This window comes from Mesoplodon bidens (assembly GCF_964165515.1).
Source record: "Mesoplodon bidens genome assembly, chromosome: 6".
NCBI classification, from domain to species: Eukaryota; Metazoa; Chordata; class Mammalia; order Artiodactyla; family Ziphiidae; genus Mesoplodon; species Mesoplodon bidens.
In genome coordinates, this window is record NC_138162.1 from 51,031,921 (window position 1) to 51,058,058 (window position 26,138).

Genomic DNA, 26,138 nt, shown 5'->3' on the forward strand with positions numbered 1-26,138 from the left:
CACTATACTCTGTTGTCTCCCCTGCCCTGAGGAGGTATCAGTTACCCTTTCATTTGAGCTGTTGCTTTCCTGTACCTGCTGTTTACTCATTTATGTGACTTCGCCTGCCCCAGGAGTTGTTCAAATTTACCATTTTTTTAACTGGAAAATGTAGTGGCCTTGCATTTATCATCGTTACTGATATATTTTAATTAATGTCTGCCAGAGTCTTTTGTGCTTTCTATTTGTCCCCCAAGTTCTATGTTTCTTTTCTCTTTTCTTGTCTTCTTTTGGGTTGACTGAGTTTGTTGTCTCACTCCACTTTTTTTTTTCTGTACCACTCTGAAAATTATACCATCTTTTTTTTTTTTTTTTTTTTTTTGCTGTACGCGGGCCTCTCACTGTTGTGGCCTCTCCCGTTGCGGCGCGTAGGCTCCGGATGCGCAGGCTCAGCGGCCGTGGCTCACGGGCCCAGGCGCTCTGTGCCATGTGGGATCTTCCCAGACTGGGGCACGAACCCGTGTCCCCTGCATCGGTAGGCAGATTCTCAACCACTGCGCCACCAGGGAAACCCTATACCATCTGTTTTTTATCCTTTTAGTGGTTAACCTAGTAATTATAGTTTGTATCTTTTACTTACCAAAATCTGAAGCGATCAATATCTTTACTTTACTCTGAAGGACACCTTTCCCATTTCCGCCCCCTTGTATGCTAGTTGTTTTGTATATTTTAAGTCTATATTTCTTTTCTTTTAAAAATCCCACAAGATATTGCTTCTTTTATTCTTCTATAGAGTCAATGCTAGTACCGATTTGCCTATATATTTACCACTTTCTGTCCTCTTAACTTTCTTATAGCTTGGGATCTTTTATCTTGTATCTTCTTGTATCTGCTCAGTTCCTTCTTCTAGCTTCTTTTATATGTCTTTCATCTGTGATCAATTTCCTTGGCTTGAACTACAGTCTTTAAATTTCCTTTAATGAGGATCTGCCCATGGCAGATTCTTTCTGATTTTATTTATCTGTACACATCTCATATGAGTGTTCTTTTTTTTCCTTTTCCTCCCCACTTTTACTTTGGAAGTTATACATTACATTTCTTCTGCCCTATCCCCACTCTCATTTCCCCTAAAATTATAATATGCATGCTTAGCTTTAAAAACTTTCATTCTTCAAAATTGCTATTCTTCTACCAAACAACACAAGGACCTTAAAATACTTTAAGGTAATCATACTTCCATATTATTGCTATCTAATATTTTAGTTCCAAGTTGTTTATAACTTCTCCCCTCCATTAATCTTAAAAAAATTTAAATAGTATGGGTGTTTATAAATTTATTATTATTTTTATGATCTTTGCTCATTGTTTATCTTACTTTGTTCTTAGTTTAATTTACTTTAAATTGAAATGTACTATTATTATTTAATATTTTCTTTCAAGGAGCCTCTGTGATTTGGATATTCTTTTCTTTCTATAGATATGTCTTTATTTCACCCCCATTTTTGAGCAGGAATTTAGTTATAGAACATTAGTTTGGCATTTATTTTCTTTTACCACTTTGAGTGTGTTATTCCAGTATCTTCTTGCTTCTGTGTCATTGATGAAAACTCCTGTGCTAATCTAATTGCCATTATTAGGTTGGTAACCTCTTTTTCTATCTGGTTGCTTTCATGACTTTCTCTTTAGTTCTGAGGTGTGTGTGTGTGTATGTGTGTGTGTGTTTCTTTTGAATCCTACCTGGGACTTGTGATGGTTCCAACGAACATCACAGGTATTACTTTAATTCTGTTAAATTCTCAGCCATTATCTTTTTAATATTGCCTATTTTACTTCTTCCTCCTGGAACTCCAATTAAAAGGATATTTTATTTTCTCAAATATAATACTCTCCATGTCTTATACTCCCCATGTCTTATTACCTCTCTTTCACATTTTTCTATTTCTTTTTTTTTCTCTCTCTACTACATTATGAGTACTTTCCTCAGACCCATCTTCCATGATACTGGTTCTCTTTTTAGCTGTAACTAATATTCAACCTAGCACTGTATTTTTCATTTAAAAAATTCTATTTAGGGGCTTCCCTGGTGGCACAGTGGTTGAGAGTCCACCTGCCGATGCAGGGGGACACAGGTTCGTGCCCCGGTCCGGGAAGATCCCACATGCCGTGGAGCGGCTGGGCCTGTGAGCCATGGCCACTGAGCCTGCGCGTCCGGAGCCTGTGCTCCGCAACGGGAGAGGCCACAGCAGTGAGAGGCCCGCGTACCACACACACACACAAAAGTTCTATTTAGTTCTTTTTTTCCCCCAAAGCTCTCCTTTTGTTTTTCAAAGAGGCTGGTTCTTTCATTATAGTTTTTATTCCTTCTTTTACTTTAAAAATACCTTTAAACATATTTAGTTTATAGTTCCATCAGATTATTCTATTACTATCAGTTCTTGAGGTGCTAATCGTTCTGCTTGTTATGTATGTGGCCTCTCCCTCTGACTGGTTTGTTTCTTTGTCTGGTTTGTTCAGCAGGACTTGTTTATTCTGAAGGAATCTTGAAGGAGTCCTGAGTTATGAAAACATTTCTACAGGGCAATTTGAGTTTTGCTTCTGCAAAGGTTTCTCTGGTCCTGGGAACATTTTTATTGTAATTTATCAGCTCAGGATTCTTGCACAATTTAAACAGTGTATATCTGGGTATCACACTTGTACATGACACATGCTTGATGTTTTGTTTTTTTTTGAGATGTTTTGTTTTTTTCACCCTGAGACTAGGGCAGAATACACACTTACTGGCCTCTTTCCTGAGTTACTAGGGAGTGGTGGTAGTTTTTCTGGTCCTACTTTCATGTAGAGGCAGGTTTTCAAGAATTCTGACTCTATGCAGTTATGTCGGTTCCAGTCCCCTACCTTGCTTGGGCCCAGGCCACATTACCTGTCCTCACCTGAGCATTAAAATTCCAGCCCCAGGCCGCTATGCAGCTGTATCCAGATTCAACCCCCCTCTGGGTGAGTGCAGCATTTGCTCTCATGCCTCCTGCTTTGGCTTTGGATTCTCTCTTCATTTATGGCCTGCCTGTGTTTTTAAAAAGTTATATTTTATAGGTCTGTGAAGTACATTCTCAAGATGGTCACACTAGCTTATGTTTTATATATGTTTGGAACTGAAAGAAGATCTAGGTGATTTTTATATGATTTTTAAAATATATTGATTTATCACAAACTATTTTTGGCTACCTATTACAAGCCTGGCTTTGTTATAGGTGTTGGGGTACAACACTAAACAAAACAAGTCTTTGTGTGGTTTACATTCTCAAGGGGAAGACAAAACAAACTAAATAAAAAGATACAGTAAAATCAGAGAGAGCTATGAAGAAAATAAAAGCAGGATAATGAGAGAGAAAGAGAGACTGGGTTGGGTGGAGTGTGCTATATTTAGGACAGCAAAGGAAGCCTCTCTGAGGAGGTGACATTTGAGCAGAGGCTTACATGAAGTGGTAAAGAGTCATGCTGATATCTGGGGTGTTAGTCTGGGTCCTCCAAGAAGTAGACACTAACGCAGGATTAGCTGTGCAAGAGATTTATTAAAGCAACCCCTGTGAACAAGACCAGTGTCCAATACAAAGTGCAAATGTGAGTCTCCTTTTTCAAAAAATAACTTATGAAGGATTTCAAGTCAGGTACAGCAAAGCATTCAGTCAAGTTCAGGGCCTTTTTGAGTGCTCTGTTCAGACTAGGAGGGAAAATGGGGAGGGACTTGGTGAGAACCTGGGAGCGCTGTCAGATTATGATGCAAGTCTGAGACCAGGTGAAGAGGAGGGGAGAGGACAGAAGGTTGAGAGGAAGCCTCCTAGAGTTCTGTGCTGTTCTGAGAGAGTTTGGCAAGGCTGGGGGAGAGCCCTTGAGCCAAAGTCCCCTATCAGGTGAATTTTTCATCTCCCAGGAATAGGCTTGCCTTGGCAATCTTGCCCTGCCCAGTCACTGACCAGGAGTAGCTTGTGGACAGTATGACTTTATCACAAATGCAGAGATGGACTTCAGAGCACAGTAGCCATGACTCCTGGTCAGTTATGCTCCTTGTAAGTTGGATGGCTGTGAAGCACGTCCTCATGGCAGCCACACTGGGTAAAGAGCTTTCCAGGAAAAGGGAACAGCCATTGCAAAGGCTCTTTGTTATGGGTTGAATTATATGCCCCCAAAACTCATATGTTTAAGTTCTAAGCCCCAGCACCTCAGAATGTCACCTACTTTGGAAATAAAGTCATTGCTGATACAGTTAGTTAAGATGAGGTCATACTGGACTAGGGTGGGCCCCTACTTCATTAAGAATGGTGTTCTCGTAAAAAAGAGGAAATTTGGAGACAGACACGCCCATGACAAGAACACCATGTGAAGGTGAAGGCAGAGATCGGAGTGATGGTGTCTCCAAGCCATGGGCCACCAAAGATTGCCAGCAAACCACAGAAGAAAGGAGAGAGGCATAGATGAGACCCTTCCCTAGTGCCTTCAAAAGGAGCATGGCCCTGCCAACGTCTGGATTTCAGACTTCTAGCCTCCAAACCCATGAGACAATAAATTTCTCTTATTTAAGCCATCCAGCTTGTGGTACTCTGTTATGGCAGCCCTAGCAAACTAATACAGCCCTGAAATGATAGTGAACTTGGTGTGTTGTAGAAACATCAAGGATGTCAGTGTGGACACAGCAGATAAGTGAGAGGGAGACTTGTAGAGGAAGGAGAAATATCCAGGGCCCAGATCTGTAGATCATGACTTTGTGAACCAACATAACAACTCTGGTTTTTATTTTGACTGTGATAGGGAATTTTACAGGCTTTAGAGAGGGGAGTGGCCTAATGTCATTCATATTTTTTCAGTGTCACTCTGGCTATTGTCTGGAAATAGATTGCAGAAGAGCCAGGGCAACGAGTCAGGTCCATTGCAGCTGCCTGAGAAAGAGAGGATGGTGGCTTGGATGGGAGAAGTCACTGTGGAGGTGCTGAGAAGCGTGGGAGGGGTGGAAATTTGAAGGTAAACTGTGTAATTTACTGATGGATTAGATGAGCAGTTAGAGGGAAAGAGAAGAGTCAAGAATGATCTCTCCTTTTTTGCTTTTGTTTGTTTGCCTATAGCGACTAGATAACTACAGTTGTTATTTTCTGAGATGGGAACACTGCATGAGGAGCTTGTCTGGAGATTACAGGAATCAAAATCTAGATCTCTGCTATGTTTTAGAAGTCCCACGTTGTTTTGCAACTTGCTTTTTCCTTTTCGTGGACTTCTTTCCATTTCAATACAGATATATTGCCTCGTTACATTTTGAGGGCTGCCCAGTATTTCTTGTATGGATGTTTCATTCCTGACTGAACTAGCTCCCTCAGAATGGACTTTTGGGCTGTTTCCCTTTTTTGTGTGTGATTGTAAACGATGATGCTTAAAAGTCATATTATTTATCTCTTGCCGCGTAAAAAGAAACCCCCAAACTTGGTGGCTTAAAAACAACTACGTGTATTATCTCCCAGTATCTCTGGGTCAGGAGTCAGAGCACAGCTTAGCTGAGCTCTCCAGTTCAAGATCTCTCTCAAGGCTGTAAGCAAGGTGTAGGCTGGGGCTAGTCATCTCAAGGATACACTGGGGAACTATCTGCTTCTGCGCTGACTCAGTGGTTGTGGGGAGGATTCAGTTCCTGATGGAATGTTGGCCTGAGGGCCTTCTTTCCTCACTGGCTATTGACTGGAAGCCACCCTCAGTTTCCTTGCCGTGTGGTCCTCTCCAAAGGAGAGCTCACAGCATGGCAGCTGGCTTCGTCAAGGTAAGCAGGCAGAAGAGAGTGGAAGAATTTGCAAGCAAGACGGAAGTCACAATCTTTTATAACCTAATCTCAGCAGCATTCCCCATGCCTTTTGCTGTATTCTATTCACTAGAAGTAAGTCAGTAGGTCCCTCACTCAGGCAAAGAGGATTATTCAAGGGCCATGGATACCAGGAGGCTTACTTAGATCGTTGGGGGCCACCTTAGAAGTCTGCCTACCGCAACAGCCCCCATATTTGTCTTTTGAAAGATTGTTAAAGGTGGGTTTGCTGAATGAAGAAGTATGCATATTTTAAAATTTCAAGCATAGGGAGTACCCTGGTGACCTAGTGGTTAGGATTCCAGGCTTCCACTGCCCTGGCTGGGGTCAATCCCTGGTCGGGTAATGAGATTCCTGCAAGCCACATGGCGTGGCCAAAAATAATAATAAAATAAAATTCCAAGTATAACACTATAAGATTTCTTTTCAAAAGTGTTACTCCAAAGTTCATTTTGATGGGACTATTTGCTATTGCCTGAGAGGGACAGGTTGTAAATCCTCAAAGAGCCTTTGCCAGATTTTGTCAGGAGTCTCTCTTCCCTTCCTGTCTTCCTTTTTCTTGCCCCTCCAAAATTTCCCACAACAGGAAATAGCTGTGTGTCTTGTCACATAAATGATAGGAAGGGTCTAACCAGCAGGTACATGCCATTCTCATCATCATGGCAACTAGTCTAGGGTATGATGACCTGGGTATGCTGCCATTGAAAAACGTCATTGCCTTCACTTGTTTGCTGGCTTGAGTGAGGTTTTTTTCAGCCAGCCTTGGTGAGAGAGATGAAAAAGTGATAGACAAGGGGAGGGTTGATGGGGCCAATGAGGACTACGGAAACTCCACTTGAATCATTTCTTCTAACTCCTCTGTCCTCCGGAGTTTCTGGTAGGCCATGGAATGATGAGGTGTACATTTATTTCTTCATTAGTCCGAAAGCACCTTTACTTAAAAGGACCCTCTTATGTTTACTTGGATAGGTTAGAGGGAAAGTGGATATCAGGAGAATTGCTTTATCTCCTTCCCACACAATTTTAGGTGGCTTTATAAAATTAAGTACATTCTAAACTGAGACTATTATAAAGACCAAACAAAGGTGTTCCAGGTGTGGATGGCTGCCATCAGGGCGGGTGCCCCCGTGGAAAGCTTAGGTTCTCTTGGCAGGTTCCCAAATGCATGCGGAGGTGCCTTCCTCCTGTGAGCAAGGTGGGCTGGGGTGCGGAGCTGGGGGGAGTACCAGACCTCTGATGGTGTTAGGGAACATCTTGATGGGGCCATCATTGACCTTCCCTGTTTGTGGTTAGCCCCTTGGCTGGAGAAGGGACTGGAATTCCCCATGCTCCGGCCTGACTTTCCACTTTCAGGTCCCCACAAGCCACGAGGCCCTCTTTGGATGTAGAACAGTTTAGGGACCTAGCTCTCAGGGCAGCAACTCCATCTCTGCTTGCGCTGCCCGCTTGGAAAGCTTCTCATACTGGACAAATTGAGAGCCAAAGCCCTGCCTCCTTCCTGTCTGGGCCCTCCTGCGAGCCCGGTGCCGCACGAGCAAAGCTTAACAAACTTGGAGCGACTCCTAGTGCTGGGGCAACTGCCCTGCCCCTCTGCCCTCCCCCCAGGCGCCTGCGCAGGATGTGATCACATTTCCCAAGATCACTCCGCGAGATGAGAAAAACGTGTGGTTGACTCGGTACAGCGAGCCCGGTCCTGCGGATTGCACTCCCTGCAGAAATGAGAACCCGAGTGGAGCGGCCTTTCAAACTGAAGAAAATCAGGGCTCCTTGGCCATCCTTGCCCTGCTCTGTCAGGTTTTGTCTTTTTCTAGAAACTCCGCTGGGTTCAGGCAAATTAGGGGAGAGGAAATTAGGCCCGGCTCATTGCGTATCACTCTCAGTTTCTAGGGTCTGGGACCAGCCATCTTGTGATTTAAAATATAAATACTTGCCAACGGTTTCTGTCTTGATCAGTTATGTAAAAATCTGCGTTTAAGATGTGCTGAAGTGGCTGTCAGATGTGTTTCCTTTTTTAATGTGACAGTCTTCTTTTTGTGGAACTCCATTTTTCAGTCTTTGACTATATTAAGACTTTTATATATATATATATATATTTAACATCTTTATTAGAGCATAATTGCTTTACAATGGTGTGTTAGTTTCTGCTTTATAACAAAGTGAATCAGCTATACATATACATATATCCCCGTATCTCTTCCCTCTTGTGTCTCCCTCCCACCCTCCCTCTCCCACCCCTCTAGGTGGTCACAAAGCACCGAGCTGATCTCCCTGTGCTACGCAGCTGCTTCCCACTAGCAATCTATTTCACATTTGGTAGTGTATGTATGTCAGTGTTACTCTCTCACTTCATCCCAGCTTACCCTTCCCCCTCCCCGTGTCCTCAAGTCCATTCTCTATGTCTATGTCTTTATTCCTCTCCTGCCCCTAGGTTCATCAGTACCTTTTTTTTTTTTTTTAGATTCCAGATATATGTGTTAGCAAACGGTATTTGTTTTTCTGTTTCTGACTTACTTCACTCTGTATGACAGACTCTAGGTCCATCCACCTCACTACAAATAACTCAATTTCGTTTCTTTTTATGGCCCAGTAATATTCCACTATTATATGTGCTACAGCTTCTTTATCCATTCATCTGTCGATGGACACTTAGGTTGCTTCCATGTCCTGGCTATTGTAAATAGAGCTACAATGAACGTTGTGGTACATGACTCTTTTTGAATTATGGTTTTCTCAGGGTATATGCCCAGTAGTGGGGTTGCTGGGTCATATGGTAGTTCTATTTTTAGTTTTTTGAGGAACCTCCATACTGTTCTCCATAGTGGCTGTACCAATTTACATTCCTACCAACAGTGCAAGAGGGTTCCCTTTTCTCCACAGCCTCTCCAGCATTTATTGTTTCTAGATTTTTTGATGATGGCCGTTCTGACTGGTGTGAGATGATATCTCATTGTAGTTTTGGTTTGCATTTCTCTGATGATTAATGATGTTGAGCATTCTTTCATGTGTTTGTTGGCAATCTGTATATCTTCTTTGGAGAAATGCCTATTTAAGTCTTCTGCCCAGTTTTGGATTGGGTTGTTTGTTTTTTTGGTATTGAGCTGCATGAGCTGCTTGTAAATTTTGGAGGTTAATCCTTTGTCAGTTGCTTTATTTGCAAATATTTTCTCCCATTCTGAGGGTTGTCTTTTCATCTCGTTTTTGGTTTCCTTTGCTGTGCAAAAGTTTTTAAGTTTCATTAGGTCCCATTTGTTTATTTTTGTTTTTATTTCCATTTCTCTAGGAGGTGGGTCAAAAAAGATCTTGCTGTGATTTATATCATCAGGTGTTCTGCCTGTGTTTTCCTCTAAGAGTTTTATAGTGTCTGGCTTTATTTAGGTCTTTAATCCATTTTGAGTTTATTTTTGTGTATGGTGTTAGGGAGTGTTTTAATTTCATTGTTTTACATGTAGCTGTCCAGTTTTCCCAGCACCACTTATTGAAGAGGCTTCAAGACTTACTATATATTTTTTAATTGACTAAAATTAGTGGGAGAAATGTTTGTGGTTATGCTTATCAGGGTTTTTATAGATTGCTACATCACCTTCTTCCAAAGGAGTTTGAGTCATTTAGCTCTTATGTAAAATCAAAAACTGTTTAAACTCAGGGAGCTGCTTTTGGCTGTTTTTTTTTTTTTTTTCCTTAAGTATAAAGCGCAGTTTAAAGAAAATAAAATGCAGTCTAAGGCAATAGTATCAAACACCTGTTTTGGTCTCTTGCTGGGCGGTAGGCGGGTGCTGTTTTTCTAGGAGTGGTGGCTGTGTTTCTGTTTTTCCTCTTCTTTCTTTGAACAAATAGAGGAAACCTCTAATGGAGGGTTTCTCAACGAGACATACTGGTGAATGTAGAATCTTAAATGAAAAAGGAGTCAGTGGATGTGGCTTCTTGGCCTCTGTGCTTGGACCAGAAATAAAGCAAGTCCTCACCGCAGGCATTTGGCTCAAGGCCTTTGTTTTCCGCAGTTGGCCTGAGCAGCACACATCTCCGAGCAAAAGTTCCCCATGCCTTTGGAGGTTTTTAAGGGCTTTTTTTTTTTTAAACCTGTGCTTTCATTGTTTTCAAGAAGAGTGGTGTCACCCTCACTTGTCATTAAAGAATAGTGTGGGAAAAATAAATAAACCTACCCAAAAAATAAAACAGGAAGAACAAAAACCACTCCCCTAAATGAATGAAAAAATTTATACCCGTCACCCTTTTGTGGGGTAACTGTTTCCATGCAAGTTGGTTTAGAAACTTCAAGACGATTTTTTTCTTTTGATTTTTTTTGGGGGTTGTCTTCTATTTTTATATTGTTGGCAAGTCTACACATTATGGTTACATAAGAAAGTCAGAATTAAGATACTTGGTATTGAAACAGCACCCCTGGACTCAGGATGAGTTTTTCTGGTACTGCCCTGAGAGAGTTCGAATTCCTATCTTAATAGGCATAAATGTCCAATCAACACAGGCTTTCTGGCCGCTTTCTCCATGTGGTCCCTGGAGAAGCCTCCTGAACAGGGCTCCTGCCCTCCTGAAAGGCTCCTGTGCCTAGTGAGTGGAAGGAGGTGTCAGAGCATCAGACCTGAGGAGGAAGTTCCTGCTGTCCCTCGCTTCCAGAACTGGTCAAGGTGGGTCAGCCTTTTCAATAGCCACTGCCATTACTGAGTGCCTACGGTGTGCTAGACCCACTTCAGACATCTTTTCACCTCCTGTCTTATTCCATTACCACCACGATCCTTCGAGGTGTAATCTAGTAAGAGTGTGTTTATAAGAGAAGGAAGGTGGAAAGCCTATGGAGTTTGCTGTCCAGAAGTGGGGACACATGTCTATATGAATGAGGTCAAGAAAGCGTTATGTTAATGATAAGAATTAAAAGCTAGTGCTTATTACAGACTTACCTTGTGCCTGGTGCTGGGTCAAATGCTTTCTTTGGATAATGTCATTTAGCTCTCATAACAACACTAGATAGAAAATAGATAATAGATATAATAGAATATATATATATATATAATAAGAAATAGATAATTTTATGAAACTAAAGTTTAGCAATGTTATATAATAAGCTCAAGAGCCCAAAGCTCTGAAAATGATAGTCCTGGGAGTCAAACCCAGCAGTCTGATCTCAGACTCACTGACTTCACCACCAGTCTGTACCATACGGGGGCCCATAGACACAGAACACAGGAGGTGGTGAATCTGAGCAGGCTCGCCATCAGTGGTGTAGCTGGTGGACCAGTCAGGGGGAGAGCCGCGCTCTCCGTGCTCAGTGTGATTTCAGCTAGCCCTCCTTTCCCCTAAGGACTTTTTCTGTCGCTCTTATTGCTGGACCTTCAGTGCTTCAGGTGACCACATTTCTGTCCTACCCATTCTCCTCAATAAATGGCTGTTGACCCATGTGGACTCCATGGTAAGCCAGGCCTAGTGTGTGAAACTCCCCAGCTCAGGGAGTTCTCAAACACTGAAGTGCATCAGTCAGTATATGCAAAGTGAGGGGTGGGACCCGAGGGTCTGCATTTTAAACAAGCACCCAGGGTTATCTTGGTCTTCCTGTTCATTTCTGAGGGTGCCCAGGAGGCCCAGGGAGAACTGAAGAGTCAGTGGACAGATGGTTCTGGGCAAGTAGGGGTCATATTTTCTTCTTCAGCAGTCACCCACCTCTACCAGAGTCCCCAGGGCTCAAGAGGGGAAAAATGAAAGAGAAAAAGAACAAATGGGAGGCAGTGCAGGGGAACAGTGGAGAACACAGAAAAGCCAGTCAAATCCATAAACATTGGTTGAGAATCAAGTGTCCAAAATGAGCGCAATAGAGGGGGAGGGGCAATACAGGGGGAGGGGAGTAAGAGGTATAAACTATTAGGTATAAAATAAGCTATAAGGATATATTGTACCACATGGGGAATATAGCCAATATTTTATAATAACTATAAATGGAGTATAACCCTTAAAAATTGTGAATCACTATATTATACATCTGTAACTTATGTAATATTGTACAGCAACTGTACTTCAATAAAAATAAATACATAAACAAAGGGAAAAAAATTCCCACAGCAAAAAAAATAGGATGAGCAGAAACAAAAGTCAGATCTGGGAAGGGTCAGGAGAGGAGGCAAAGGGGTGGGCTGAGCCTTCCGTGGCGTGGCCGCTTGGGTTTGAAACTTGTCTTGATGAACCTGCAGGGCCTGCCAGATGGGTGGGTGGGCCCTCATGGTAGATGGGCGGGGAGGTGGGGGTGAGGTGTGAGAATAACGAATGGTCCAGACTGTTTGGCACAGAGCAACAGTTACACATTCAAAGCTTTGGGAGCAAAGGAGTAACAAGAGTCAGTTCTAACAGCGTAGTCAGGAGAGGCTGCTCGGAGGGGTGACAGATGTCCGGGCCTTGCAGGCTGAAGGCTGACTGCAGGTGGGCAAGCCTAGGAGAGGACTGGGGCAGAAATTTAGTCCCTGACAAGTGCGGTGGGCATTAGGGGTCAGGTGAGTCATCGGATTCATAGAGCCACACCTGAAGGTCCTTCAGGGCTTGTTGAGGGTGGGTAGACTAAGAGTGAGGGTTCTTTTCCCTGCTTCAACTGAAGAAGAGAGAATTTTTCTCTATTTTTATATAATTGTGTCCTGCATAAGACTTCATGTGGGGAAAAAAGTCTTTGTTGCTAAAAAAAAAAAAAAAGACTTAATAACTACCAGGGGAGTTAAAAAAACTATATGTATAATATATACATACACATGTATATATTATATATACACACATGTATATATACTATCTATACATAAAAACATACATGTGTATGGGTATATATGTATATATATAATGTGTGTATATATATATATATGTATATATATATGTATATGGTTTGTGTTGTAGTGTTGAAAGAGATAGTTATTGTGAACTTGGGGACAGTTTGGAAGGGCAGCTAGGTGTCAGGTCTGCATAAACATTTAAGAGATTCCTGCCTTAGTGGAAAGAACACTGGCACCAAAGTTGAGGCTTTGTTTCAGTTCCAGTCTGTTGTAGGTGTGGGCCTCTCCTCACTTTTCTGGGCATTAGGTGTGTTTGTTTCTGTTTTTGTGTTTAATACATTAAGAGGTTGAATTGAGTTAAGTGATTTTCGAGACTTCTTCCCGCTGTGAAACCTCCCAGCAGTGATCTCGCTCGCAGGCCTCCCCAGCATATGCGTGGGGTGGGTGGCAGGGTCATGGCTTGAGGAGCATGAGTTTAAGGTGTTGTGCAGGATGATCTAAGGAGACAGTTGAGGGGCCAGGATGCCTGCTGCCACGTCCCGCTGTGAAGGGCAGCAAAGGGTGGATGCAGCAGAGGCAGAAGCTTGGGGATGGTCACCAAAGTCACAGAAGTAGAGTTGGCACCAAAGGAGGTGATGCGATACGTTTTCTTCTTATATTCAAAAAAAAAAAAAACTCCGCAAGCTGCTTGCCCTCCTGTCTTCCCCATCATTTTTCCTTTGAGGTATATTTTTTAAACTTTGTTTTTAAACAAAGCACACAGGTAAAGGCCTTTGCAGCACCATGTGAAGATGGTTACAGAGATCGACAACGAGTTTTGAAACATTCTTTTAAGGCTGGGCATCCTTCCAAAGGAGCTGACTTTTCGGTGGATGCTGGAAAATGAAAACGTGGGCACAGTTTAGATTGGCCTGGGGAACTGCACATCTAGTAGCTGCTATTGATCTTTGAATGAAGTATCTGTTTTCTGAAAAGGTTTCTCTTGTCGATCATCCTCTCATCATGATTCTGGGAGCGTGGCCCTCTCACCTGGAGAAGGAACTGTTGTATCTGTGCACCATTTGATTAGCAATAATTTAGACACACAGTTCAACCACACAACTTACTGAGTTTCTGTTTGTGCCCCGTCCTGCGCTAGGTCCTCGTGCTGTGATGAAGTCTAGGGTGAGATCCTAGCCCTCCCAGACGGATGGAAGGGCCAGATGTGTGAACACAGGGATGCAGTGTAGTGTGAGGTTACCGTGTGAGTGTGAGAGAGAGGTGGGTACAAGATGCAGAAGTCACAGGACAGAGATGGTGAGCCACCCCTTTCTTCCTTCCTCTCTACCTCTTTGCCTTTACTATACCAGAGGTTGAGGCCCTGAGGCTGGGCAAGGGAGAAGCCTTATCTGGGTGGAGATGTTTAGATTCCCCATGGAGAAGGCTGGCCATATACTGTTCCTGGATGGTAGCCACCTTCAACCTGGGGCTGTCACGCCCGGTACTCACTGACTGTTGTGGAAAGTTTAGAAACACCTCACAGATGAGAGGTTCCTCTGTTAGCATTCTCACTGTCCATGGCTGTGGCTGCACAGTATGTGGGAGAGATGATGCCTGTGATGGGTGGTCTCTCTTGTCTGAGTCAATCCTTGAGGAGACTGATGCCTGGTGTGCAGACACAGACCTTCTGCAGATAAATAAGGTATGTCTTAAACAGGGCCATCCTTGAATTGATGTCGTACTGCAGCTCTACTAAAAAACAGCTACGTTTGCATAGGCAAGCTTGTGGGCACAACATGACATTGGGATCTCCATAAGGGCCCTCGAAACAAATACTACCAGTTTTCTCTAAATGACTTCTGCAGAAATTGATTGAAGCAACAACAGATCGGCCTTACTGCTTATAGGACGTAGCTGTAGGTCTGTTAGTGAAATTTGTTTGCTTACATCAAAACCCTATAGATTTACCCCCCTTTTCCCATGCAGCACTGGAGACAAGGGGCTTTGGGGAAGCAGCAAATAGCACACTGCCTGAGGGCAGGCATCTCTCAGGAGGGAAGGCTGAGCCAGCTGAGCATGTGGCCAGTTGATTCTTCTCAAATTCACCAGTTACATGAGTTAGTACCTCCACTTCCCCTGGGGTAACGTTGGTACAAGAACAGAGAAAGGCCAGTTGTATCCTTAGGGGAAATTCTTCCTGATAAAAACCAAGAATGGGGAAATGGATCTCTCCTTCAAACTTTCCAAGATTTTGTACAGTTTTGAAGGTCATGTCTTATGGAGAAGATGTCAAAGAACAGCCCAGGTTATGCTTGGGACCCCTATTGATCATGAAGCCACTTGAAATCCAATACTATGAGAAATCTGGGTTAATAAATGTAACATTTGAAATTTGTCTATCTTTACTCACACTGTCTCCCTTATCCCCCAAACACGCTGTGATATTGCGTTAGTACCCTCATTTAACCAAAGAAGAAATTGAAGCACAAAGAGGGAGGGTTTATCCCAGGAGAGTAGCTCGTTAAGGGGCAGAGTCTGGACTCAAGCCCACGTCTTTCGGACTCTAAAGGTAGGGCTCTGTGCAGTCCTCCAGGTGGCCACATCGTTTACAATCACTTGTTTGATTCAGTTTTATTTCAAGCCTCTTTTTTAGTTGTGGATGTGTTCAAGAAGGCAGAGAGGATATAGCATCATTAATTATTTGTCTCCGTGTTATCGCAGCATTATCCTCCTGTCCATCTGTTTCCCCTCTCGAGTTGAAAAGCTCCCAGGTAGATGTTTGTCTTTTCTCTCTAGAGAGTTTCTGGGGATGCAGCCTAAATCCTCCAGCTGGAACACTGTTTGATAACAGGAGTAACGTTCTAATCAGTTGAGAAAGCTATTCTGTTACCAACACACAGAGATCATAGCTGGGTTAAAACCAAACGTACTGTATTCAATGTAAAGCATTTAAAAATTTTTAATGAGAAACTTTTATATTCCATTCAAAACAAGTGTTTGAGAGATTAATGGGAGGGTATGCAGCATGTAATTTGCCCTGGTATATCAAAATTCATGAAATAATATTGCACTAGATTTTATTACATGCAGAAATACTAGAGCTTCTTCACAATATTAAGCTAAGTATGTTATAAGTAGTAGGGAATCTTTTTTTTTAATGTTTTATTTGTTTTATTTTTGGCTGCGTTGGGTCTTCCTAGCTGTGCGCGGGCTTGCTTCTAGTTGCGGCGAGCGGGGACTGACCTTCGTTGCGGTGCGCAGGCTTCTCATTGCAGTAGCTTTTCTTGTTGCAGAGCACGGTCTCTAGGTGAGTGGGCTTCAGTAGTTGTGGCTCGGGGGCTCTAGAGCGCAGGCTCAGTAGTTGTGGTGCATGGGCTTAGTTGCTCCGTGGCACGCGGGATCTTCCCGGACCAGGGCTCGAACCTGAGACTCCTGCACTGGCGGATTCTTAACCACTGTGCCCTCAGGGAAGTGCAATATTGAGGAATCTTGACTCATTATCAAATCACTTAGATTAATATTATTTCCTTTTTTCCTGAGAATTAGAAGTCCATCCGTATGAAGCAAGAAGGAAGCATTTGATTTCTTTCCTCATACGCAGGGCTCCCATTGCCACCCCTTCCCCTGACTCATAAACACACACTTGCATCGAACTGAATCATTTTCCATTACTCATATCATTTCCTGTTGTTACGTCAGAAGTCACCATGTCAGTAATGATATAATGGTTTTCTACTAATGAAGTGCTTCCACAGGAGATACCTCTTTTAATTCTCACAGTAACCTTGAGAGGTAAGCACCAGGTGCTTACCTTTATTTTTTTTTAATTTATTTTATTTATTTACTTTTGGCTGCGTTGGGTCTTCGTTGCTGTGCACCGGCTTTCTTTAGTTGCCATGAGCGGGGGCTACTCTTTGTTGCGGTGCGCGGGCTTCTCATTGTGGTGGCTTCTCTTGTTGCGGAGAACGGGCTGTAGGCATGCGGGCTTCAGTAGGTGCAGCGTGTGGGCTCAGTAGTTGTGGTTTGAGGGCTCTAGAGCGCAGGATCAGTAGTTGTGGTGCACGGGCTTAGTTGCTTTGTGGCATGTGGGATGTTCCCAGACCAGGGCTCGAACCCATGTCCGCTGTATTGGCAGGCGGATTCTTAACCACTGCGCCACCAAGGAAGCCCTTACCTTTATTTTTAAAGAAAACAAAACTGAGGCTTATAAAGGGTGTCTTGTCCAAAGATGTAGCCAGTCAGAGTCATTGCCAGGACCTGACTCCAGACCACAAAAGTTCAAGAAATATATATCATTGGGGGGTGGCACATGACCGTGTACATAGGGCTAGGTCTGTGTTTCTCCCATCCTCTTCCCTAACCCCCTTAGATGTGCCCTAGAAGTTCCTCTGGTCTTTTTTGTGAGCTACCTGTCTAGAGAGGCAGTCTAAATTAGGGTTGAGAGTTTTGGAGTCAGCTTGGCTACTTACTGTTTCTATGACCTGGGACGAGTTTTACTCTCACTGTATCTCAAGTTTCCCTGAGTATAAAATGGGGACAATAATACCTAACTCATAATTTTCTGTTAAAATAAATAAATGTTAGTTATTGTTACTATTATGTAATTAGGTTGAGTAGACTTTTAACCATTCTAACATTCTAATTGGCTGTTTGCTATCTCAGGAATCTGAGTCTCTGTTAAAACTTGAGTCATAACAGGATTCAAAGGATGATGATGATGATAGCAGCAGCCACGTTACTTAGTGCCTGCTGTGTTCCAAACATTTAACCAATATGCCCTCTGGAATTCCCACAGCAACCCTGCAGATGCTGTGTTCTTAGCTATTGGGCTATATTGCCTCCAAATTTTGCCTGCAGTTGGTGTTAGTTTTACCCATCCCACCAAGCTTAAAATAGTATTCTTTTGAAAATTAGAAATGTATTTTCCAATTTCCAGTCTTCTAGTGCATTTTGTGTTCCCCCCTTCAAAGATCTCTTGCAGTGGTTCCAGATGTCATACATAAATTTCCATAGTGCTAGGGATAAAAATTTTCCAGACCCTGAGACTCAAATTCACTTAGAGTGTCTAAAAGTAAATAAGTCTGTTGATAGTTACAGGAACCAACTTCCTTGAATTTGAATGTTTTCCCTTTAAAGCAAGACTTTTCCAAGAAAGAATTGGCATATCCTGTCTCAAAGAGAAAGAAGGAAATGGTAATTGACAATGACCTTTATCCCAGTATCCGATGGAGGTTCTGAGTGACATCACACCAGCTGGTATACACCTTTGCTTTAAAAAGTAAAAATACATTTTTTATCTGCCTTATTTTTTTAATTTCAGCAATTAAATTAGCTCTATCTGTAGTTACCTCCTCATCCTCCATTTCTCTACTGCCACCTGCCTAAGTATTATGGTCTCAAATCATAAGGATTTTTCTCTAGCTAGGCGAAAGATTTGGAAATAATAGAGAGCAAGTGGTTACTAACTTGGAGAAGTATTTTTCTTTTAAAAATTATTAAAATAATTAGGATGCCTTTCATGAATATTAAATGGGTCAACTGAGCATTTATCTTGCAGTAATTTTGCTTTCACTATTTATTTTTAAAACTATGGTAAGATTGAATCAACCCTATGCAAGGTAGAACCAAAGATTTGCCATCTCCCTCATTACTGGGAATCTAAGCCAGTCTCTACTGGGCTCAGGAAGGACTTTATTTAAGAGACCTTTATTCTCTTTAAGAAAATATGTTTTTAAAAGTCTGTCTTTTCTTCAGCACAGTGTGAGTATATGGTAAATTTAACCACACCAAGTAAATCCCACCCTTTTCTTCTCTTTCTTTTTTTTTTCTTTTTAAGAAATTTATGTATTTATTTATTTTTGGCTGTGTTGGGTCTTCATTGCTGTGCACAGCCTTCCTCTAGTTGCAGCGAGTGGAGAATAATCTTTGTTGCAGTGCGCGGGCTTCTTATTGTGGTGGCTTCTCCTGTTGCAGAGCGCGGGCTCTAGGTACGCAAGCTTCAGTAGTTGTGGCGCGCAGGCTCAGTAGTTGTGGCGCGCAGGCCCTAGAGAGCAGGCTCAGTAGTTGTGGCCACGGGCTTAGTTGCTCCTCAGCATGTGGGATCTTCCCGGACCAGGGCTCGATCCCATGTTCCCTGCTTTGGCAGGCGAATGCTTAACCACTGCGCCACCGGGGAAGTCCCTAAATCCCACCCTTTTCTATCCTTCCACTCTTTTTACTCTTTCTTACCACCAAGTGTCCTCTTCTGAATGGTGATGTTTCTTTCTTACCACCAAGTGTCCTCTTCTGAATGGTGATGTTTCTTTCTTACCACCAAGTGTCCTCTTCTGAATGGTGATGTTTCTGAGTCTGTGAAATGAAGAATCATTGTGGGTCTCTGCTGTAAACACCTGTGCATTGATCAATCACTGCTATTGCTGCCACTGCAGTATACCAGCTTGCATGCAATATTTTCCTCTTTGGAATATTTACTCCTATTTTTAATGCTAGACTTTCCACACTGGTGACTAAAATATACAAATGAAACAATGAAAATGCAACTTGAATGGATATTGAAGAGTTAGAAATTGATGGGGAGTGATGGTTATGCAACAGACTTCTGTAAGGCTGCACCTGTTTGTACTGATTTCATCTGTGTTCAGAAATAACCTGGGCATTTTAAAGCTCTGAAATCATACATGCCTTTGAAGTTGAAAATGAGGCAGCACTGTCTCTCCCAACTGGTCTAAAACGCAACGGTACAGCAGCTCAAAGTTGAGGAAGTCGATTAGTTGGGCCACAAAAAAGGAAAAGGCAAGATGGCTTCTCAGGAAGGAATCTCTCCAATTTTTGGATTGTTTTGTGAGCAAAGACAGTACCTAATGACTAGGCAGGAGTAAAACACTACATAAAGGTTGATAGAGTCACTTTTTAGGCACAATCCTTTTGTTGGAGCCTGAGAAGGTTAGATGATGTTGAATGTATTCACACACACACACACACACACACACACACACACACACTCCTCTAAAATAAAAACCTAATGTACTTTTATTCAATATTTGGAGTGTGAGAGGAGGGTTCCATGGACTATTCTAGCCATGAAGAGAAAAAAATAGTGGGAAGATAATAAATCAGGTGAGTTATTCTTTAATTCTGAAGAGCTGGAATTTTAGGTAACACATGGGAAAGAACAGCCCATTTGAGAGAGAAGTTGGACAGATGTCTTGACTTTTCAGGACAGCCCAGCAGTTGGAAATATCTGACCTCAGTGCGTAGGCAGTGAACTTACAGTTTGAGGTGGAGTCCCCAAATAATGAAAGGTAGGAGGTCCAATTTGGTTTCACTTTTGTCATTCCACTTTGATGCAAAGGGTTCTTCATTCACTGTCATTTATTCATTCATTCAGCCAACGTTCAGTGAAGTCAGCTCTGTTCCAGGCACCATCCTAGCTCCTGGGACCCCAGCAATGAAGATGGCATGGACTCCCTCATGTGGGGTCCTTCTGGGGCCCCCATTTTCCTCATGGCCTTCCTGTAGTGGATTGCCCTGCCAGCTGGTCTTGCCAGGAGGAGTGCTTCATCCCACAGAGGAGACATTAAACCTCCTTTCCCCGACTAATATCTCTCTGGTCCCTCTACTTTCTGTCCTGCCTGCCCTTCTGTACCTCCAACGTCTCTAGAGGTGGTCACAGCTAAAGAGGACGCATCTCAGGAGTGGATGGGAGAGCTGTTTCATTTCTTCCTTATCCTTGGTGAGGAGTCTTTGATTTTTCAACTAATAAGTCAGCAGGCATCAGTAGGAAAAGAAAAATAAGAACTTTTCTTGCCAGTGTTGCTTAGTTACCTTGTCAACATTCCCTTGCAGCCCAGCTGAATGCTCTCTGCATATTTTTATAGTGCACATGTTTTATTGCTATAATTGATCTATTTAGCAGAAAATATGGAGAACACATGGAGCGCCTGTCAATTTTATGCTGTTTATTTGAATCAATTTATGCTGTTTACTTGAAATTTAAGAGAATTTTTCTCTTCACTGTCTTTTTCATTCCTAACCTGAGTAATACCGTGAAGGAATCCCATCATGATCCATGTTGGGGCATTTAATTTTGTAGCTAAAAAAGCAAAAGCCAATGAACTGACCTCAGAACTAGACAGCAAGCTGTGGACTTTTCAAAGGCAGGGCCCAAGTTTTAATTAACTTTGTGTCCTTGGTGCCTAGCCCTTTAGTGAAGGTTTATTGGTTGAATGAGCAGTTAGCTTCAAACATTTCTTAAGAACCAGGATTGTAGTGGGTGTTATTCATAACATAGAATTTGCCATAGTTTTTAGCCACAGAGCAAAGCTGGTGACTTGTTCTTTTCTTTCTGGAGACTGGACAAAGACAGGGAATAACGACAGTGTCATTGCTAGTCCCACATTTTATTTAGTCAAAGCAGCTTTGTGCCTGAGGCTGCCATGGCAGTAGCAGCAGCCATAGTCCATCTGGCATTTATGACAAGGTCTTTGCTGGGAACGTCCTGAGTTCTGGGGCTGTGCTATCCAAATCAATGCAGATCAAGAGACCTGGTCATTGTCACTATCTGTCAAGGCAATTGTATTCAAAACACTGAGTCTCTCATTCTTTTTCTCACATACACACACTCAGCCGATAACTAGGTTTATGAAGCAAACTGTTGACAAAACAACGAAGGGAAGTTTATTTAGTCCTCCCCTTTCCCAGCCAGTAGGGCAGCCCACTAACCCAGTACTCCTTAAAACATATACTTCTGAGATTTTGTTGAAATTCAGGCTCAGATGTACTAGGTCTGGGGAGAGGCCTGAGAGTCTGCATTTCTGGCAAGCTCTCTTAGTTAGATCAGGCCTTGATACTTAAAGTGTCATCCGTGGGCCAATAGATTTGGCATCACTTGGGAACTTGTTAGGCCTGCAGACTCTTAGGCGCCACCCCAGACCTACTGGACCAGAACCTGCATTTTAACAAGATCCCATGTTCACATTTGAGAAGCACTGCTCTAACCATGTAATAAGCCTACAGTGTCAATTATGGGCAAGGGTCCTGCTGGGGCTCTGGGTTGAAAGTAAGGTTAGATGGATTTCTTTTTTTTTTTTTAAACATCTTTATTGGAATATAATTGCTTTACAATGTTGTGTTAGTTTCTGCTGTATGACAAAGTGAATCAGCTATATGTATACATATATCCCCATGTAGATGGATTTCTTGTTGCCTTTTTACTTCAAAACTCTTTTGGGTACCTGCCTCAGTAGAGCATCTGACGCTCAGATAAAGACACGGACAGATGCCTCTTTGTTCAGTCATTCAGTGGTGTGATGAATTTTATCCATCCTGGAGTGCCATTGTCTTTAAACACAGGGGCCCACTGACCAACCTATCCCTTCTCCAGAAAACTTTATTCTAGACAGAAAAGTTTGAACGGGAGAGACGTGTCTGAGCATGTTAGAATGACGAACACATTTGCAACAGCATTAGGAGATGGAAGTGTCCGTTTTCTCATCTGTAAAATGCAGATAATAATACCACCTGTTCTAGCTTCCTTTATAGGCTTGTGAGGAGCTTTGACATCTACCTGTGAAGGGGCTTTGAAAACATAAGGATGTTCATGAGATTTTAAAGCAACTTTAGTGAGAAAAAAATCATATATATTTCAGCACTGGAGAGGTCTGGATTCAAAACTTAGCCTTACCATCTACTAATTTTGTGATTTCTGCAAAATTATTTCATATGATTGAGCCTCAATTTCTTTTTATATAAAATGGTCATAAAATCATCCATCATGCAAGGTTGTAGTGAGGATTAAAATGTTAATAATATACATAAAAATCTGGTGCATAGTAGAGTTTAATAAATGGTAGCCAAGAGCAGCACATTAAGGGACTTGGTTGAGAAATAATCTTACAAAGATGACTGTTCCCTCAGGTAAGCCTGTTACACTGGAGCAAAAAGGAAGAGTGACTTTAAAGCTGGTTAAACGTTTGAATAAACACCCATCCATTTCAAGAGATTGATGTCTTGAAGTTTGTTTTCTAAGTATGTCTGGAAGAAAAGTTCCCAAACCTCAAACAAGGTTTTTTTTAAATTTAAATATTAGTGAGTACCAGCCACTGGCGGGTTTTGTGATTAGGAGGATTTGCAATGATTATCTGTCTCATTCACACACTCTCAACAGAGGTGCCAGAGGGACTTGGTAGTGTCCATGAGAGCCTGGCACTGGTACGGAGGAAGGTTTCCACATTGGTGTCCATGCACCCAGACATGCCAGGCCCTGGGGAAACAGCAGAATTAGTGATAACGAGGGTCATGTAAGGTGATGAGATTGCTCTGAGGACCGTGGGAATTGATTGATGGTACCCTCATTATCAGAATAACAGAACAGCAAGTCTTATTTACTGGAGACATGAGGGGGCAGCTGTTGGGCTATTGCTGCTTTACTGTCATCAATTAAACATTTGCGATACAGAGGGACTTGTCTATTTTAAGAGAAAATAAACGTCCTTGTCCTCCTTTCCCTATCTTCCCAAGCTCTAGCTCATATTTTTATTTTGGAAATGCTCTTTGAAGGCCCTTGGCTTTCTAAAGTCTCTTTTCAGGCAGGCTAAGCCTTTGGGATGGTATTCTTTTGAAGAAGAGATTGCTACAGTGTGCAGAATTTGTGTGGTGATAACCTTCCTGGTGATATATATATATATTTTTTTTTTTTTTTTTTGCGGTATGCGGGCCTCTCACTGTTGTGGCCTCTCCCGTTGCGGAGCACAGGCTCCGGACGCGCAGGCTCAGCGGCTATGGCTCACGTGCCCAGCCGCTCTGTGGCATGTGGGATCTTCCCGGACCGGGGCACGAACCTGTGTCCCCTGCATTGGCAGGTAGACTCTCAACCACTACGCCACCAGGGAAGCCCCCTGGTGATCTTCTGAAGTACTGTGAATGTGATTTCACAGACAGCCAAAGGCAAGGTGTCACATGATCCGCTTTTCCGCACGGATCTCTTTGAGAGGGTGTGTACACTCGAGGCCAGGTGACGAAGGAAAAGAACACCTCACTGACAATATGGCCTTGCAGTGAAAACCTAATAGGAAGAGGGTGGGCTTAAGAGGGAGGGAGTGAGCCGACCAAGGCTGCAGGGAGGCTGCAGGGAGTGGCCAGAAGAGGCATTCAGCTGAATAATCAGCAGTTCTGAGTGCAGCGCAGAGCCTGTGAGAGGCAGTCGGAATGTCTTAGATGGTTTTTGTTTTTGTTTTGCTGGAATAACTTAAGGTTGAATGCATCACTGAACCGTGTTTGAGTGTGGCATAGCAGAGGAGTGGATCAGTGGATCCTGCTTCAAGTCCATTTTAACTGATGCCATGATGGACTCTTCTGACTCTGGCCACAGCTGTTGGCTCATTTTGCTAGGGTTTGACCCATGAATGGATCAGTGATCTCCCCTCTGTTTCCAGGCCACAGGACATCTTCTTCACTTCCAGCCAGTCGATACTTGTGGTCTTTGGGGAATACATGGACGGAGGCTCTAGGTAAAGGGGCTTCATGAACCAGCAGGAAGGACAGGTTGAAGAGCATCACTTTTTAGAATGTAAGGCTACGTGGAAAGAGCATTTGCTAGCAATCAAAAACTGAATTTCGATCCTAGCCATGTCCCTACTCACTATGGGACCTTGTTCAGCAAGTAATTTTTTTTGTGTGTGTGGTATGCGGGCCTCTCACTGTTGTGGCCTCTCCCGTTGCAGAGCACAACAGGCTTTGCAGCATGTGGGGTCTTCCCAGAACAGGGCACGAACCCGTGTCCCCTGCATCGGCAGGTGGGCTCTCAGCCACTGCGCCACCAGGGAAGCCCTCAGCAAGTAATTTTATCTCTTGGAGACCCAGGGATATTGATACCTACTACAAATCTACTGCACCTATTCTAAATCTGCTATAAATCACACCAGAATTTTTTTTTTTTTTTTTTTTTTTTTTTTTTTTTTGCGTTATGCGGGCCTCTCACTGTTGTGGCCTCTCCCCTTGCGGAGCGCAGGCTCCGGACGCACAGGCTCAGCGGCCATGGCTCACGGGCCTAGCCGCTCTGCGGCATGTGGGATCTTCCCAGACCGGGGCACGAACCCGTGTCCCCTGCATCGGCAGGCGGACTCTCAACCACTGCGCCACCAGGGAAGCCCACACACCAGAATTTTAAAAGGGTCAAATGAGGTGATGGAGAAGAGAGCACTGAAGACTTCAGAGCTGCCCTGTCCAGTATGGTAGCCACTAGCTGCATGTGGCTTTTTGGATTATTAATTAATTAATTAAGTCAATCAATTATTTAATTAATTAGAATGAAATAAAATGAAAAATTCAGTTTCTCAGTCACACTAGCCACCTTTTAAGTGCTCAGTAGCCACATGTGGCTAGTGGGTACCACACTGGACAAAAAAGATACAGAACATTTGCGTTATCACAGAAAGTTTTATCAGGTAGTGCTTCAAAGCACTATTTAGGATGTAAAGGATGGCATGTTGTAAGGGTGATAAATTCTGTCCTAGTTAGGGGTTCGTAGAAAGAAACAACCCACTCAAGTTAGCTGGAGTAAAATGAGATATTTGACTAATTCAAGAAAAATGTATGTGTACCAAGGGTTGGAAACACAACTAGGCTTCACGAGGAAATGGAACCAGTTCCTAGAAGACTATCAAGAACAAAAGAAGCTACTCTCTCCCCACTGTCTCTCTTTCTCTGGTCTTCCTCTGCCTGTGGTCACTTGTGCCCTTGTCTCTGTTTCTCTGTCTGTGCATATGGCTTCTTTCTTTCTCTCCTCTTCCTCCTTCACTTCTTCCTCCTCTTCTTCTCAACCCCTCCCCCTTTCCTCCCTCCCCTCTCTGCAGACCAGCTTTCTCAACTGTACTACACATGGTCCAAATAGGGCTCAAGCAGACCCAATTTTGTAAAAAAATTGTTTAAGTATCATTGATTTACAATGTTGTATTAGTTTCTGGTGTACAGCAAAGTGATTCAGTTACACATATATAATAGTTTGCATTTGTTAATCCCAAACTCCCAATCCCATCCCTCCTCCCCCTTGGCAACCACAAGTCTGCTGTCTATATCTGTGAGTCTGTTTCTGTTTTGTAAATAAGTTCATTTGTGTCATATTTTAGATTCCACATATAAGTGTTATCATATGGTATTTGTCTTTCTCTGTCTGACTGACTTCAGTTGGTACAATAAACTCCAGGTCCATCCATGTTGCTGCAAATGGCATTATTTCATTCTTTTTTATGGCTGAGTAGTATTCCATTGTATATATATGTGTATGTGTGTGTGTGTGTGTGTGTATATATATATATATATCACATTTTCTTTATCCATTCATCTGTCGGTAGACATTTAGGTTGTTTCCATGTCTCCATGTCTTGGCTATAGCAAATAGCATCAAGCAGACCCAGTTTTCATCACTTCTCAGGGATCATGCCTAACAAAGGCTGGATCCTGATTCCAAATTCCTGGGGAAGCCAGCTGGGTGTGATAGCCACCCCTGCTCCAATCAGCTGTATCCAGGTGGATGGGGGTAGTGTCCTTATGCTTAATAGGGGCAAGTTGGGGGGTGGGGCAGATGCTCTAAAAAG

The 26,138-nt window shown here is 42.8% G+C and overlaps 1 protein-coding gene across 5 annotated transcripts in view; it reads left to right on the top strand.

Moving 5' to 3' along the window:
- The window catches only part of LOC308618578 (MOB kinase activator 3B), a 231,954-nt gene that overhangs the window by 54,203 nt on the left and 151,613 nt on the right, over positions 1-26,138 (top strand). The gene's annotated exons all lie outside the window — the stretch shown is intronic.